The sequence below is a fragment of the Pongo pygmaeus genome, chromosome 11 (assembly GCF_028885625.2).
Source record: "Pongo pygmaeus isolate AG05252 chromosome 11, NHGRI_mPonPyg2-v2.0_pri, whole genome shotgun sequence".
NCBI classification, from domain to species: Eukaryota; Metazoa; Chordata; class Mammalia; order Primates; family Hominidae; genus Pongo; species Pongo pygmaeus.
Genome location: NC_072384.2, coordinates 37,605,624 through 37,622,267, shown reverse-complemented (window position 1 = coordinate 37,622,267; position 16,644 = coordinate 37,605,624). Strand labels below are relative to the sequence as shown.

General features: G+C 39.8%; 2 pseudogenes; one reads left to right on the top strand and one right to left on the bottom strand.

Moving 5' to 3' along the window:
* On the top strand, positions 1 to 886 carry LOC129031329 (14-3-3 protein epsilon-like; annotated as a pseudogene).
* A 7,652-nt stretch (positions 887 to 8,538) lies between these two features.
* LOC129031543 (large ribosomal subunit protein eL15-like) lies at positions 8,539 to 14,352 on the bottom strand (annotated as a pseudogene).
* Between the last annotated feature and the right edge of the window lie 2,292 nt (positions 14,353 to 16,644).

Below are 16,644 nucleotides of genomic sequence, written 5' to 3'. Positions count from 1 at the left end.
ATAGTGTCCGCTTCCATCCGTGGTGAAGACCCTGCCGGAGCCGCTGCCGCTATGGATGATCAAGAGGATCTGGTGTACCAGGCAAAGCTGGCCAAGCAGGCTGAGCGATATGACGAAATGGTGGAGTCAATGAAGAAAGTAGCAGGGATGGATGTGGAGCTGACAGTTGAAGAAAGAAACCTCCTATCACATTGCAAATAAGAATGTGATTGAAGCTAGAAGAGCCTCCTGGAGAATAATCAGCAACGTTGAACAGAAAGAAGAAAACAAGGGAGGAGAAGACAAGCTAAAAATGATTCGGGAATATCGGCAAATGGTTGAGACTGAGCTAAAGTTAATCTGTTGTGACATTCTGGATGTACTGGACAAACACCTCATTCCAGCAGCTAACACTGGCGAGTCCAAGGTTTTCTATTATAAAATGAAAGGGGACTACCATACCGGCAGAATTTGCCACAGGAAATGACAGGAAGGAGGCTGCGGAGACCATCCTAGTGGCTTATAAAGCTGCTAGTGATATTGCAATGACAGAACTTCCACCAGCGCATTCTATTTACTTAGGTCTTGCTCTCAATTTTTCCATATTCTACTACGAAATTCTTAATTCCCCTGACCGTGTTTGCAGGTTGGCAAAAGCAGCTTTCGATGATGCAATTGCAGAACTGGATACACTGAGTGAAGAAAGCTGTAAGGACTCTACACTTATCATGCAGTTGTTACGTGATAATCTGACACTATGGACTTCAGATATGCAGGGTGACAGTGAAGAGCAGAATAAAGAAGCGCTGCAGGACGTGGAAGACGAAAATCAGTGAGACATAAGCCAACAAGAGAAACCCTCTCTGACCACCCCCTCCTCCCCATCCCACCCCTTGGAAACTCCCCGTTGTCACTGAGAACCACCAAATCTGACTTTTAAATTTGGTCTCAAAATTTAGATTCCTGCCCTGTTGTTGTTGTTGTTGTTGTTTTAAAACAGTTTTCAAAAGTTCTTAAAGGCAAGAGTGAATTTCTATGGATTTTACTGGTCCCAGCTTTTCGGTTCTTTAAGACACTAACAGGACTGCATAGAGGCTTTTTCAGCATTACTGTGTTGTCTCCGTGCCAGATGTGGCAAGATAACCATTAGAAAAGGAAATTACATTTGAAAGCCATTAGACTTCTAGGTGATGCAAGCATCTAAGAGAGGTTAATCACACTATAGAGGCATAAGTGGTATCAGTTTTCATTTTTCTAATTGTTTAAACTGTATTTTATACCGATTTTTGAAAGTAATTTAGTGTTAGCTTGAGATGGTTAAAGGTCGTTTGGGGAGGGAGTGTAATTGTTTTGCTGTAAAAAATGTTTCAAACTCTGCTGAAATGTTGCTGAAAAGCATGGTGCTGGTAACAGTTCAACAATCCGTGGCTGCTCATTCTTGCCTACTTTACTCTCCCACTGAAGCAGGTTAGCGTTGAAGGTGGTATGGAGAAGTCTGCATGCCTGTTCAATTCTTTGTTTCTTCTCCTTCCCCCTCCCCCTACCTCCTTCCCCTCACTCCTCCCCTCCTTCACTCGCTCAGCCTCTTTTGTTCAGTATGTGTAACTTGAAGCTAATTTGTACTATTGGACATCTGACTGGAGCCACAGATACAGAATCTTTATTGTTCTTACTTAAACACAACATAGAATTAACGTTAAACTTAAATAAAAGAAACCCAAATTAAAAATGCCAAAAAAAAAAAAAAAAAAACAAAGAAAATGTTGCACATATACACCATGGAATACTATGCAGCCATAAAAAAGGATGAGTTCATGTCCTTTGTAGGGACATGGATGAAGCTGGAAACCATCATTCTCAGCAAACTATCGCAAGGACAAAAAACCAAACAACGCATGTTCTCACTCATAGGTGAGAATTGAACAATGAGAACACTTGGACACAGGAAGGGGAACATCACACACCGGGGCCTGTTGTGGGGTGGGTGAAGCGGGGAGAGATAGCATTAGGAGATATACCTAATGTAAATGAAGAGTTAATGGGTGCAGCACACCAACATGGCACATGTATACATATGTAACAAACCTGCACATTGTGCACATGTACCCTAGAAATTAAAGTATAATAAATATATATGTATATAAAAAGAAATATTGAAGACATCAGTATTTATTTCCTACATGTGGCAAACTAGGAGAGACTTCCCTGCTTTATCTGTATGTTCATCTAAATTTCTCTTTGACTCCTTTGTCTACCTTCTTATCTTAGAATATTCAAACTTTGTAAAAAGCAGTCAGAAATATCAATTTACTCTATATTTTTACTGGTTTCATTAATGAAAAAAACCCTAGGGACTATGATTATTCACTTTTTACATAGTCTTTTTCTCAGTTACGCATTTTGTATTATTTCTAGGAGAAGGAGCTAATAATTGCAGTGTTTACTTCTTATAGACCAATGCTATCAATTTGACTAAAAAGAACATACCATATGCTGGGGTGAGTTAGACTTTATTTTGAACATCTACTTAGGTCTGTGGTAGGAAAATTTTCATTCATTTTTGCCAATGCTTATGGATAATACCAATTTATATTAGTTATTTTACTTGAAGTTATGTTATGTATTATACCCCAAACTCTGCTAGTCATCAATCTCCTGTTTTCTATTAGCTCCAACTTGTTCAGATGCCTTCTCCAGAGCATGCATCTGGACTGGTTGTCCTGGCTGGTACACAAAACTTATTCTGGCCCTCGCTCTCACTGTATCCTGGAAATCCTGTCACCTCCCTTTGTGCTGGATTTGCTGTTTCTGTATCCCTGGTGTTTCTCCTTCTTGCTAAATGGAACCCATCCTTGTGAAGCTTCCTGAGAAGAGTGATTAGGAGGCAAATATCTTTGAGACTGGCAGATCAGAAATACTCCTATCTTTACCATTGAGAGCTTAGCTGATGTTGTAGACTGACTAGTGACCACCCAAATATATCAGATCCTAATCCCTAGAACCTGAAGATAGTGCCTTATAAGGGAAAGGTCTTTGTAGATGTGATTAAGTGAAGGCTCTTGAGATGGGGAGATTACCCTGGATTATAATGGTGGTCCCTAAATGCAATCACATAATCCCTATAAGAGAGAGGCAGAGGGACATTTGATGCAGACAGAAGAGGCGAAAACAACGTGACCACAGAGGCAGAGGTTGGATGGATGTAGCCACAAGCCAAGGAATGTGGGCAGCCACCAGAAGCTGAAAGTAGCAAGAAACAGATTTTCCCTGGGGGGAGCATAGCCCTGCAATTTATTTTAGACCTCTGGGCTCCAGAACTATTAAAGAATAAATTTCTGGTGTTTTAAGCCATCCAGTTTGTGCTATAGGTTGAGTATACCTTATTTAAAATCCCTGGGATTAGGAGTGTTTTGGATTTGGGATTTTTTCAAATTTTGGAATATTTGAATATTCATACTGGTTGAATATTTGAATATTCATACTGGTTGAATATTCCTAATCTGAAAATAAAAAATCTGAGATACTTCAATGAGAATTCCCTTTAAGCATGACCTTTGAGCATCATATCAGTGCTCAAAAAGTTTCAAAGTTTGGAGCATGTTGGATTTTGGATTTTTAGATTGGGGATACTGAACTTGTTGAGCATACTTCCTATTGCAACAGCCACAGGAAGCTAATGCAACTGGAAAACATTTTTCTTTGTAATTTTTATAGCATTTTTCTATCATTGTCTTGCTTCTAATGAAACTGTTTAGAAGTCCAAAGTCATTTGATATAAAAGTTGTGTTTTTGTTAGCAAGGGAAAGGAAAAGGGCTACTTTCTTGATTCAAGTTGAAAATTTATTTTATTTTATTTTTTCTGAGATGGATTCTCATTCTGTTGCCCAAGCTGGAGTGCAGTGGCATGCTCTTGGCTCACTGCAACCCCTACCTCCTGGGTTCAAGTGATTCTCTTGCCTCAGCCTCCTGAGTAGCTGGGACTACAGGCACGCACCACCACGCCCAGCTAATTTTTGTATTTTTAGTAGAGACAGAGTTTCACCATGTTGCCCAGGTTGGTCTAGAACTTCTGACCTCAGGTGATCTCCTGACTCAGCCTCCCACAGTGCTGGGATTATGGATGTGAGCCACCGTGCCCAGCCCTGAATATTTATATATCATTTCCCCCCTCTGCACCATCCCCTGCAAGCTTGGAGTCTCCTCTTTGCCCAGTGTTCTGAAATTTCATGACGGTTCTCTTGGCATGAGCCTATTTTCATTCATAATACTAGGGGTGGGGCACTTGGAGTATATTTTCAATTTGGAAACATAAGTCAGTTAGTTCTGGAAATTTTCTATTTTTTAGATAATATCATCATTTTCTCTTCTGGAATGCCAGTTAGTAAGATATCAGACTTATCTAACTGATCCTCTAATTTTTTTTATCCTTTCTCTTTTGTCTTCTTCATATTTTGCTCTATTTCCTGAGAAATGTCCTTGGTTTTATTTTCTAACCCCTGTATTTCTTTAAAAAATCAACCATTCCTATTTCATGATTACTACATCTTTTTGTATCTTTCTGAGATTTTTTTTTCTTGTAGAAAAATCACATAACATGGAATTTACCCTCTTAACAAACTTTTAAGTGTACAGTAGTGTTAACTGTCTGCATATTCTAGATCTCCAGAAGGTTTTCATCTTGCATGACTGAAACTCTATACACATTACACCGCATGTTAGTTGGTATTCTCCAGAGAAACAGCACCAAATGACAGATATACATAAAGAGATCTATGAAAAGAAGTTGGCTCACATGATTATGGAGGCTGACAAGTCCCAAGATCTGCATCCTACAAGCTTGAGAGCCAGGAGAACTGAAGATGTAAGTTCCAGTCTGACAGTGGCCAGGCTTGGGCACTCTGTGGCCCACTCAAGCTGACACATAAAATTATCCATTACAAATAGCAGCTCCTCATTTCTCCTTCTTCTTAGCCTCTGGCAACCACCATTTTGCTTTTTTTCTGTGAGTTTGGATACTTTAGACTTCATATAAATGGAATCAGCTGTATTTGTCCTTCTGCTACTGGCTTATTTCACTTAGCATTATGTCTTCAAGGATCATCTGTGTTGTAGCCTATAACAGGACTTCCTTCACTGTTAAGGCTGAATAATAATTTGTTGTATTATTTTCTTTATCCATTCATCCATCAATGGACATTTAGGTTGTTTCTACCTATTGGCTATTGTGAATAATGCTACAAAAACATGGGAATGCAAATATCTCTTTGAGATCCTATTTTCAATTGATTTGGATATATACCAGAAGTGGGATTGCTGGATCATAGGACTACTCTATTTTTAAATTTTTGAGCAAGTTATTTATTGTTTTTCACAGTGGCTGTAGCATTTGACATTCATGCCAACAGTTCACAAGGATTCTAATTATACCACATTCCTGCCAATATTTGCTAGTTTGTTTTTCTGATAATAGCTGCCCTAGCAGGTATGAGGTGATATCTCCCTGTGTTTTTGATTTATGTTTCCGTGATGATTAGTGATGTTGAACATTTGTGGACCCACAGCTCTAACCCTGAGCCTACTGAATAAAAATCTGAAAGTAAACAAGACATTGCAGATGACTTGTATGCAGCTTCAAGTTTGAGACACATTGCACCATACAATACCATACAATCAATAAATGTGTCCCCCAAACTCGCCTGCACATTCAACTCAACTTGGGAGTTAAAAAAAATACTGCTCGGCCTTAGACTAGACTAATTGAATGAATAGCTCCAGGAGATGGGGCTCAGGCATAGCTAAGTTTTAAAAGTTCTTCCAGTGACTCTGATGTGCAGCCAAATTATAACCATTTACCTGTATATGAAGGCCACTACATTTATCTCTCATTTAATAAAAATAACACGTATGTGACATCTCTGAGCAATCAGTCATTTATAAAGATGTTGTTGTGTTCTTAATGTGATTTGAAAATATTTTTGAGCAATATCTTAAAAATAAAAAAGGACAGCATACATGTCAAAAGCAAAGTTCTTTCTATGAAACAGGCAAATTGAAGTTATTGAGATTATGTGGAATTCACATAAAAGTAATTGATGAAATAGCATTGGAAGCTCAATTAATGAATGCTGAGATGATTTGCATTTTGGAGAAATGTACTGGCCACCCTGTGAACACTCATGGCCTCCAAGAGATTTAACTTTCAGGATCCCTGTGCTAGATTACAGATGCCGCACAAGCAGGGACAATTATTTGATTGCTGTATTTTAATTCATACAAAGGCATTGTTGATTGAGTACCCTAAGCCAAATAAATATGTGAGCCACCTAACATAATGAGCCACTTATGTTAGGCACTTGTTCACCTTCATAAAAACAACAAATGATATTATCTTGATCAAACCCTTCCTAATAAATGGTGACTAAATGATATCTGGTGTTTTCTTTGTGTGCAATTTCTTTCCAAGATGTGTAGGAAACTGATTTGCTTTTGATCAACCTGTGCTGCTTACAAATTAATGTCCACAGATTTCCTACTTTATTAATTGTCTCAGCAATTTAGCCAGCAATGATTTATAGGAAATATTCCCTCTTGTTGCAGGCTTTACAGTCAGCTAATTGATTGCTGTATGAATTATGCATCCTAAGCCAAATGCAAGGATGCATGAAAGAGGCAGCCAAGGTCATTTTCCACCAAAGAGAACTACAGTGACTAAATGCCTTTTAAAGACAGGCTTTATTACCTTAATTTTGCTGCTTTCTTCATATATACATCAAGTACAGAATAATGTGCAAACTCTAAAGTCGTACTTTTAATTTATAAACAGACACAGACAACCAAAGTTCAATATTCTGTAGCTAGACAAGGCGCGTAATGGAATTAATTTGGTAGAGCTAAGGAAAGAACCAGAAATGGCATATAAATGTTCTTTATCTGATTCCAAAATATGCCATATCTCATCAAATGTGCCTATAGTTTATTAACACTCAAAATTGACTATTCCAAAAATAAGCATTTAAATTAGATGAATGACACCTTGGGACCAAGTGCAGGGTATTTGGCATGTCAGCAGATGACAAGAGATAGTTTGGAAAAGTTACGATCAATTATCATTTATTCATAGGAAGACAGGGAATGTTTTATATATTTTAGAGGATGTATAAAGGAGGGGATATATGTGATGCTTCACTAAAACTTTCAGAATTAAAGCAATCAAGTTGGAGTAGTGAAAAGATTTTGATCTTTGGTGTCTCAGTGGCTTAGTTTGAATTAATTATTGCTTAGCCATCTATTAGTTGAATGACTTTAGGCAATGTAATCCTCTGGACCTCAGTTTTCTTATGAAAAATTTGGCATAATAATATTTTGCTTGCATGGTTACTATAAAAATAAGCATGACTATAAGAGCTAGTGAAATCAACAACTTAGCCTTAGTTAGTACCTTGATCCTTGGGTAGTACACAATAGAGTGTACTAACAGATAAGAGATAAATACCAGACACATTCCTTGACTTACAAGTTGCATGTAAGGCTTGTAAAGAAACCCTCTAATTTTCCATTTAAAATCACCCCCAAACGGCTATGGGACCATATTACTATATGGTCTTTGGTTTAGAAAACAAAGAAACATCTTTAATAGGAGTATTTTTATATGCCCAGAGAACTCTTCTCAGGCATTAACAAACCACAAAAAATGTTTCATGACAAACCACAGATGCCCTGGGCACATCACACCACACTCAGGCTGTGATAGATAATGTGTATGCTATTACTTCATATTAGGGGCACAGATGCCTCAGAAGAGAGAAATTAATCACAAACTCTTTAAACCAGTGTTTCATGCCTTAATGCATATAGCAATCACCTGGAGGTCTTGTTAAAAATGCTGGTTCTGGTTCAGTGGGTCTGGGATGGAGCCTGAGATTCTGCCGTTCTACAGGCTTCCTGGTGATATGATGCATCTGACCATGGACCACAGTTTGAGTTGCAAAGCTGAGTGCTTTTCAAACCTTGATACACATGAGATTCACCTGGAGATCTTAACAATAATGATGCTTGAGTTCTTTCTCAGTCCAGGCAAAACCCTGGGGTTGAATTCTCAGCTTAGATATTCTTTTAAAGCTTCCTGAGTGATCTTTCTGTGTAGAGCTATGGTTGAAAACCAGTGTTTTAGATGTGAGGGTTTCCTCTTCTTGCTAATTACATTTACAACATTGTAATGTTTTGTTCAATATCTAGTTTCATTGTTTCAGTGGCACCTGCCTTTTTTTTTTTTTTTTTTTTTGGACTCCTCTTCTAAAGACTTTATTTTGAACCTATCATAACACCACTGACATATAACTCCCTAACAAGATCTAACAAGATAAAGCAAAAACAAAAAGTTTATCATATTAGAAACAAGATACACCATCACTTATAGTCTTCAAACATTACTGCACTTTAACTTTCATAATTTGACAAAGCATTCATCAAACAATCTGCAGACTAGTTTTAACAAACAACACCTGTAAGCAGACATGAATGTCCTAAATTGTTTATTAGGTATGAATTTTACAAACTTTATTATATTAGTGGTAACGGTGGAGTTGGAGAGTATTGCGCCTTCTCCAAGCTGCGCAGCAAGAACTACCAATAGTGTGGTGGAACTTATGGCCCTTTCCAAGGCCGCAGCTCTTTCGGCCTGCAGATGTCAGCCCACGCATTTCCCTGTGCGTGTGGACTGGTTTGGTGATCCACTGGGTGTCAGGATTTCTTCTGATAGCTTTATGGAATGGATCAATGAGGATAAGCTCAAAAAATTTGTATGTGGAATCTTCACCAACCCAGTAAGAATTCAGGACTCTTAGAGCCCCACAGTGGCGTCCAGCTTGCTCCTCTGCAACAGATTGAAGACTTCGGGCAAACTTTAACTTGTTAACACCATGATGGACAGGCTTGCCGTAAGTTACACCCTTAGGAACTGGGCATTTTCGGCCACCATGGCGAACACAAATCCTATATATAATGTAACCTTGCTTGGCTTTTAGCCCAGTCGGCACACTTTATCGGACTGGGTGGAGCGGGGAGCCCTGTGGAGAGCAGAGAGCTGGCGGTACTGCCAGCAGCGGACCCTCAGAAGAAAGCACATGACATCAGACTGCTTCTTCCTCCACAGCTCCTGGATGTACTTGTAAGCACCTGTCTTGGCCTACCTGATGGCTGCCACCAGACGGAAAGGAAAGAGTCTTACTCCCCACCTGGAAGCTCTTAAAAAAAGATTGCTGGGGCCTAGGTGGGTGGATCACAAGGTCAAGAGATCAATACCATCCTGGCTAACATGGTGAAACCTCGTCTCTACTAAAAATACAACAATTAACTGGGCGTGGTGGTGCACACCTATAGTCCCAGCTACTCGGGAGGCTGAGGCAGGAGAATCACTTGAACCTGGAGGTGGAGGTTGCAGTGAGCTGAGATCGCGCCACTGCACTCCAGTGTGGTGACAGAGTGAGACTCTGTCTCAAAAAAAAAGAAAGAAAAAAGAAAACTGCTGGGCACCATCCTCAGAGTTGCTGATTCAGGAAGTCTGGCTGGAGTTGGGCCTGAGAAATTTCTTTTTTAACAAATTACCAGGAGATTCTCTTAGTTATTGATCCAGAACCCCAGCTTTGGGAACTGCCACTTTATTATTTCATAAACTTCACTGGAAGAGAGATTGTGCCTATGTATCCACCATTCTATCACCTGTGCCTAGTATGTTTATGGCATGAACGAATCTCTTTTGGATGAAAAAGTGATGGCTCTTATCCCTGTCTCATTCATAGTGAAAACACGTACAGAACGTTGGAAACCTTCACCCAGCTCATTAAGGATAACGCTTGCCAATGAACCACATCAAATAACATTGGTTTAGGGATCTCTGCTACTATAGACCCTAGAGTATCTGGGGCATTTCCCATGAAAGTTCTGATTAGTTTTTCCTGAGGCACTACTTTATGGTAGTAAAATTGGCATTCCATCAACAAGTTGATCGACTGTTCAGGCTTCCCTTCAAAGTGGCTTGAAATAGCAGAAGCAATAGTCTCTTTTAAATAAGTATGTATATATATATATATTTTAATACATAAAGTCTCTCTTAAAGGGCCATCTGCTTTCAACTTTTCATTTAAACCTTCTGAAGGCTCACCAAGTGCCATAAGATAAAGAGAACAAAAGTAAGGTGTAGCATCACAGGCAATAATATTCCTATCATTGCCAAAGTACTATAGGGATTACTCCATAATGGCATTCTCTTATATCCTAAAAATATTAATGTGTTTTGATTCTGAGGGAAACCAAAATATGCCACTTTCAAATATATGTCTTTAATATATTTTGATATGGCTATTCAGAGAGGCTGCAGACCATAGGAATACCTTTTACAAGCTGTCTTTTTGTGAGGAAGATTTGCAACTGTAGAGGTAATCTACATAACTGAAGTTAACAGTGAATACAAACAGGCTTTCTCTGAGCCCCATCCCTTATCTGCCTTATCCACATCTAGAAAAGATTAACTCACAAACAAAGGAGACTAAAACTCTGACACTTTTAGAGTTCTGAGGGAGAAACTTTTTCCTCAGGCTCCTATCTATACCAAGAGCTTCTACCAATGAGCTTTTATCTGCATAATAAGAAAAACTTTGCTTGCCATTGTCAACCTGAAATAATTGACAGGATCAGAACCCAATATTAAAAAGTTTATTTAAGTGAAAAGCTGAGAATAACTATCCAAGAAACATGGACTCCTGAGAAATGGAGTCAGTGCTCTGAAGTTAAAAGTTAAATTCTTCCTTATATTAGCAGAAAACAAGAATAGTTAGTAGGATTATAACATTTTCTATATAAGCTTTGTTTATGAGTTATAACTAAGATTTTTTTAACAGCTTGTTTTCATATCCTTTCCAATTTAAAAGCATATTTAATGTTCCGTCTTAGATAATGTGACAGTAATGAAGTCTTTGTGTAAGAGAGGAAAGAGGAAAGTTAATCTGTAATGAAGATCAACAGTGAACAGAGAAGGGGTCTTCTCTGGCAACCTTCTGTCATTTACAACATTTTATAAAACACTGTAGGTAAAGAAAAGGCTAATTGATAACCAAAACAACAAAGATTACAGCTGCCTGGGTTACAACTGCCTGTCACATGACTCAGGTCCCATAATTACATTCCCTTAAGGCTCAAAATATCTGAAAGTTCCAACAGCTTAGATTCTGAATTACTTATTTTCACACCATGCTTTCCTCCCATCACTCTCTTGGAAGGCCACCTCCTCCCTCCTCTAGAAGCCCCAAGCCCCTAATCTTTCTGTCACCTCAGGATGGTGTAAAAACTTCAGCCATCTGTTCTGTCCTTTGAATTTCATGTTTGCAAGCCTCCTATGTTCATATATGTATAAATATATTTGTGTGCCCTTCTCCTGTTAATCTGTCTATTTTAAGTTTGTTTTATAGAATAAAGTTATCAAACCTTCAGAAAAGGGAGGGAAGGAAATTCCTTTTGCTCCTACAGTTTAATATTAGTCTTTTTGTAATAAAAAAAGTCCTAATTTTTTTTTTTGTAAGCAGACCTTCCCTGTCTGCTTACAATTTTAATATTTCAAGGTGGATTTTCTCAGACTAGAGGTAGAAGCAGCACAGAGCTATTATGCTGATGATTCACTGTTTTTGACTCTTGGGTTACACATTTATTTAATTATCATGATCAAATATTTACTTTTGTGGAGGTTCCCTGACAAGAAGTCTTAGTTCTTGTCCTCTGAGAGCTAGAGAAAAATCTAACAAATCTGATACAGGTTACTTTCCTGTGTTTGAATGCTGTGGAAAGAAACTACTAGGTATACCCAAATATTCTAGATGATTAAAAAAAAAGTTCAAAAACCCCTGAATCTCCCAAATCTTCTCAGAACTGTTAACAGCTATTGTTTTAATAATTTTTTATTTTATTTTTTACTTTATAGTTTTGGAGTAATTTTGTTACTTCCCCAAAAAACAGGGTTTATTTGCCTGATAACAAATAACTCTCCACAAGAATGCAGGTTTTGATCAATAGGAGTTTTATTACTTGGCCCAAGTAAGAAGAACACTGAGAGTATTCTCCAAAGCACTGTCTCCTCAAGGGAAAGTGACAAGAGGATTATATGGGGCAATACATAGGGAGAGGGTGCGTCACCACATGTAGAGGAGGGGTTCCAGTTTTGCAGAAGCAGCCAGTGATGATGCCAGTTCACAGGTCGCATGTTAAGGTAATGAAGCTACTGCTTCTCCCAGATGGAGACTTTAGCATGGTAACAAGGGAAGTTCACTCAGACTCATCTATAAGTTGCTGGGGTGTGTCAGGAGCTGGTTCCAACCAACAAGGTAACTGCATTCCACATAGGGTTTGGAAAAAAACAGACTTCAGGGCAGAAGGCAGTAAAACAGGCTGATAGCTAAAGTTGATTAAATTCCTATAATCCCTGGAGACTTTCCCTGTCTGCTTACAATTTCAAAATTTCAAAGTTTCTTTTGCTTATGATAACCCAAGTTCTATGAGGTAAGAAGGCTTGTTTCTAAACATAATTTGTCAGAAGTGGCAGCAAGAAATTAAATAACTTCTATATGTAATCACCTGATGTGTTCATCTTGCCTGCTTCCCAGAAAACCTGTTGCACTGAGAAGAACAGCCTTTTGCAATAGAGAAAGAGTTTAGTAAACTCAGAACTGGCTAAGTTGAAGGACAGGCATTTTATTATTGCTTAAATCAGTCTCCCTAAAAATTTGGAGGCTAGGGATTTTTTAAGTATAGTTTGTTGTGCAGAAGGCAACGGAATGGGGAATACTGATTAGTTGGGTTGGGGAGGAAATCACAGGGAGTTGGAGCTGAAACTACATTTGCAAAAGTATGACTGAGTCAGTGAAATGGATCTAACTTAATCAATTCCATCCTGTTTCTAACCTCCAAGCTGTCCATGTTCTTTCCTGGGCGTACACTGAACTTACTTTGGGAGAAACTTGGTTTATAGCTTATAGTTTAGGACAGAGACAGTAATAGCCCTTTCCCAGGGCAGACCTCCTTCTTGCCTGGGGACTAGATTGCCTTTGTAGGACTAACATTAGCCACAAGATTAGAAATTATGGTTTATGACTCATGAAGCTGGAGGCTACATGATTCTGACCCTCCCTAAAGTGCTCCTAAGATCAGTGCTTGAGATATTTTGCAGACCCTGCACTTGATGGATCACCTGGCACCACCCAGATTGATCAACTGGCTCATCTGATTTTGTGGCCCCCACCCAGGAACTGACTCAGTGCAAGAAGACAGCTTTGTCTCCATATGATTTCATCCCTGACCAATCAGCAGTCCTGGCTCACTGTGTTTCCCCCACCCACTAAGTTAACTTGTCCTTAAAAACTCTGCTCCCTGAATGCTCAAGGAGACTGATTTGAGTAATAATAAAATTCTGGTCTCCTGCACAGCTGGCTCTGCATGAATTACTCTTTTTCTATTGCTGTACCCCTATCTTGACAAATTGGCTCTGTCTAGGTAACGGGCAAGGTGAACCCCTTGGGCAGTTACAGAGCTTGCCTTCTTGTACTGAGTCAGTTCCTGGGTTGGAGCTTTGACTTTTGAGACCAGATAAACCAGGTTACCAGCCTGGGTGGTGCCAGCTGATCCATCACAAGGCAGGCTCTGAAAAAATGCCTCAAACACCAATCTTAGGTTTTATAATAGCAATGCTACCTGTGGGAGCAAGTGGGGAGGTTAGGAATCTTGTGGCCTCTGGCTGCATGACTCCTGAGCCATAATTTCTAATCTTGTGGCTAATTTGTTAGTTTCAAAGGAAGTCTGATCCCCAAGGAAGGAAGGGGTTTATTTTAGGAAGGGACTATTATTGAAAGACAGGAGGACTAGCTGGATTTCCTAGGCCGACTAAGAATCCCTAAGCTTAGCTGGGAAGGGGACTGCATCCACCTTTAAACACGGGGCTTGCAACTTAGCTCACACCTGCCCAATCAGGTGGTAAAGAGAGCTCACTAAAATGCTAATTAGGCAAAAACAGGAGGTAAAGAAATAGCCAATCTTCTATCGCCTGAGAGCACAGCGGGAGGGATAATGATCAGGATATAAACTCAGGCATTCTAGCTGGCAATGGCTACCCTCTTTGGGTCCCCTCCCTTTGTATGGGAGCTCTGTTTTCACTCTAGTAAATCTTGCAGCTGCACTCTCTTCTGGTCCGTGTTTGTTACGGCTGGAGCTGAGCTTTCACTCGCCGTCCACCACTGCTGTTTGCCGACGTCGCAGACCCGCCACTGACTTCCATCCCTCCGGATCCAGCAGGGATCCTGATTCCTGTGCTGTGCTCCTGATCCAGGAGGTGCCCATTGTCGCTCCTGATTGGGCTAAAGGCTTGCCATTGTTCCTGCAAGGCTGAGTGCCCGGGTTCGTCCTAACTGAGCTGAACACTAGTCTCTGGGTTCAGTGGTTCTCTTCTGTGACCCACGGCTTCTAATAGAGCTATAACACTCACCGCATGGCCCAAGATTCCATTCCTTGGAATCCGTGAGGCCAAGAACCCCAGGTCAGAGAAAACAAGGCTTGCCACCATCTTGGAAGTGGCCTGCCGCCATTTTGGAAGCAGCCCACCACCATCTTCGGAGCTCTGAGAGCAAGGACCCCCCCTCCCTCCCCTCCCCCACCCCACCCCGCCCTGCCATAACATTATCATCTTTGTTTTGAGGTTAAGCTATAAACTAAATTCCTTCCATAGTTAGCTTGGCCTACACTCAGGAATGAGCAAGGGCAGCTTAAAGGTCACAAGCAAGATGAAATTAGGTCACATTACTTTCACTGTCACAATTTTTGCAAAGGTGGTTAGATACAGAATCTTACAGCTAATAGGAGAGTAGTAACAAAGTCTCTATGCAAATTTGAGGCACACAAGATTATATGAATCAACTTGTATAAACAAATGGAAAAAGGCCATATTACAGCAAGTTGTATCCATAAACTAAAGAACCTGTAGATACAAAGCATAGGTTTCATCCTTCATATTGAATGCTTTACAGTCTATATTTTTAGGACTCATGTATGTTATTTTCCCTCTGTGTAATTTCCTGCCTGATCAGTGTCTCTGGCCTCTTGAAGTCTTGGCAGAAGTACTGAAGAAATGCAAACAACCCTGCTTTCTGAAAGTGAAGTGATAAGTTACTATTTATTTTGTTGAAGCTGGTCTAGGGAAAAAGTGCTTCAGAAGTGTGTACTCTATGGGATACACAGGCAACAATGTGTATGTGATGTGTGTGTGTGTGTGTTTGTGTGTGCGTGTTTGTGTGTGCATATGTATTGTATATGTGGCATACTTTTCTTACCCTAAAACTCGTGGTTAAACTTTTGTTAAAATAAAGACATCAAGTTTGTGAAGAAATATGATATATGCTGAAGATCTGTAAAACTGAAAAGAAAAAAATAAAAAGAATACTGCAGCGAAATCAGCCAAAAAGCCAAGAAACATGTGAATCTTAGTCTAGGACTCCACTGACTTGAAGACAGTATTCATGTATGTTAAGCCTTTAGTAACACTCTGCCTAAAGAAAAGAAGGCCCAGAAGACTGAGTCTGGAAATACGGAAGAGGGATACGTTTTGCATAGCATGGTTTTAGAGTCAGAGCCAGAAGGCATGAGTGGAAGGTACTGAGAGACAGATTTACGTTTACATATAAAATAATTTTCTAACAAATATTATTGCGTTCATGAGAGTATTCTGCGTGTTTATATAATATTAACTGTGTCTTTATTCATATTTACTAATGATATGGCTCCGATGAGTGGAGGAACAACAGGGTTTTTCGTCTGGAGTCGAATTAGATAAAATGATATGGACACATGTGGAGTGGTTTTAAGGAGCAGAGAGTTTCATAGGGAAGAAGGAAGGGAGAAGAAAGAAGAAAGAAACTCCCCTGTACAGAGACAGAGTGGGGGGCTCCAAAGCTGAGAAAGGAGACCCCATGTGCCAAGGATACCAGCCAGTTTTATGAGGAGGCTGGAGGAGGCAGTGTCTGATTTGCAAAGGACTCAGGGGATTGGTTTGACCAGGCATGTTATTCACATAGCCTGGGAAAAAGTTGGCCCTTCCACCCTAGCCTTTTAATATGCAAATGCAGGGCTCCCTACATGGGGATATGTGGGGGCAGCCATGTTACCAGGGACATGTGGGGGCAAGGGCAAGAGGACAATGGTGAGAATCGCCATGTTGGGTGGACCCAGTTTCTAATGGCCTGCATTTGCATATCAAAGGTTGCCGCCCCTAAGAGCCAGGGCTTCTCTGCTAGATAAGAAACGTTTCTGGAGCTGCTTTAAAAAGAAATGAAAACATTCCAAGGACCCCTTTTCCTCTCTGCCTAAAATAATTTCTTAATAACTCCTACCACACGAATTTAATGTTTATAGAAATCCACTTTACACATCACAAAATCGAAGTGCCAGGATGTTATGAAATGTGCCCATCTTTCCAGTCAGGAAATAGTAGAAATGGAATTTGAACGTACACTGTCGGGCTCTGAAGGCTACAGCTCACCTGTGTGCATGTGATACCTCTCTGATGCTTTGAGATATGAGATTCCCTATAAGCAAGTGATTTTTTATACCGTCGAGTTTGTTTAAATGAAAAATGGGGCC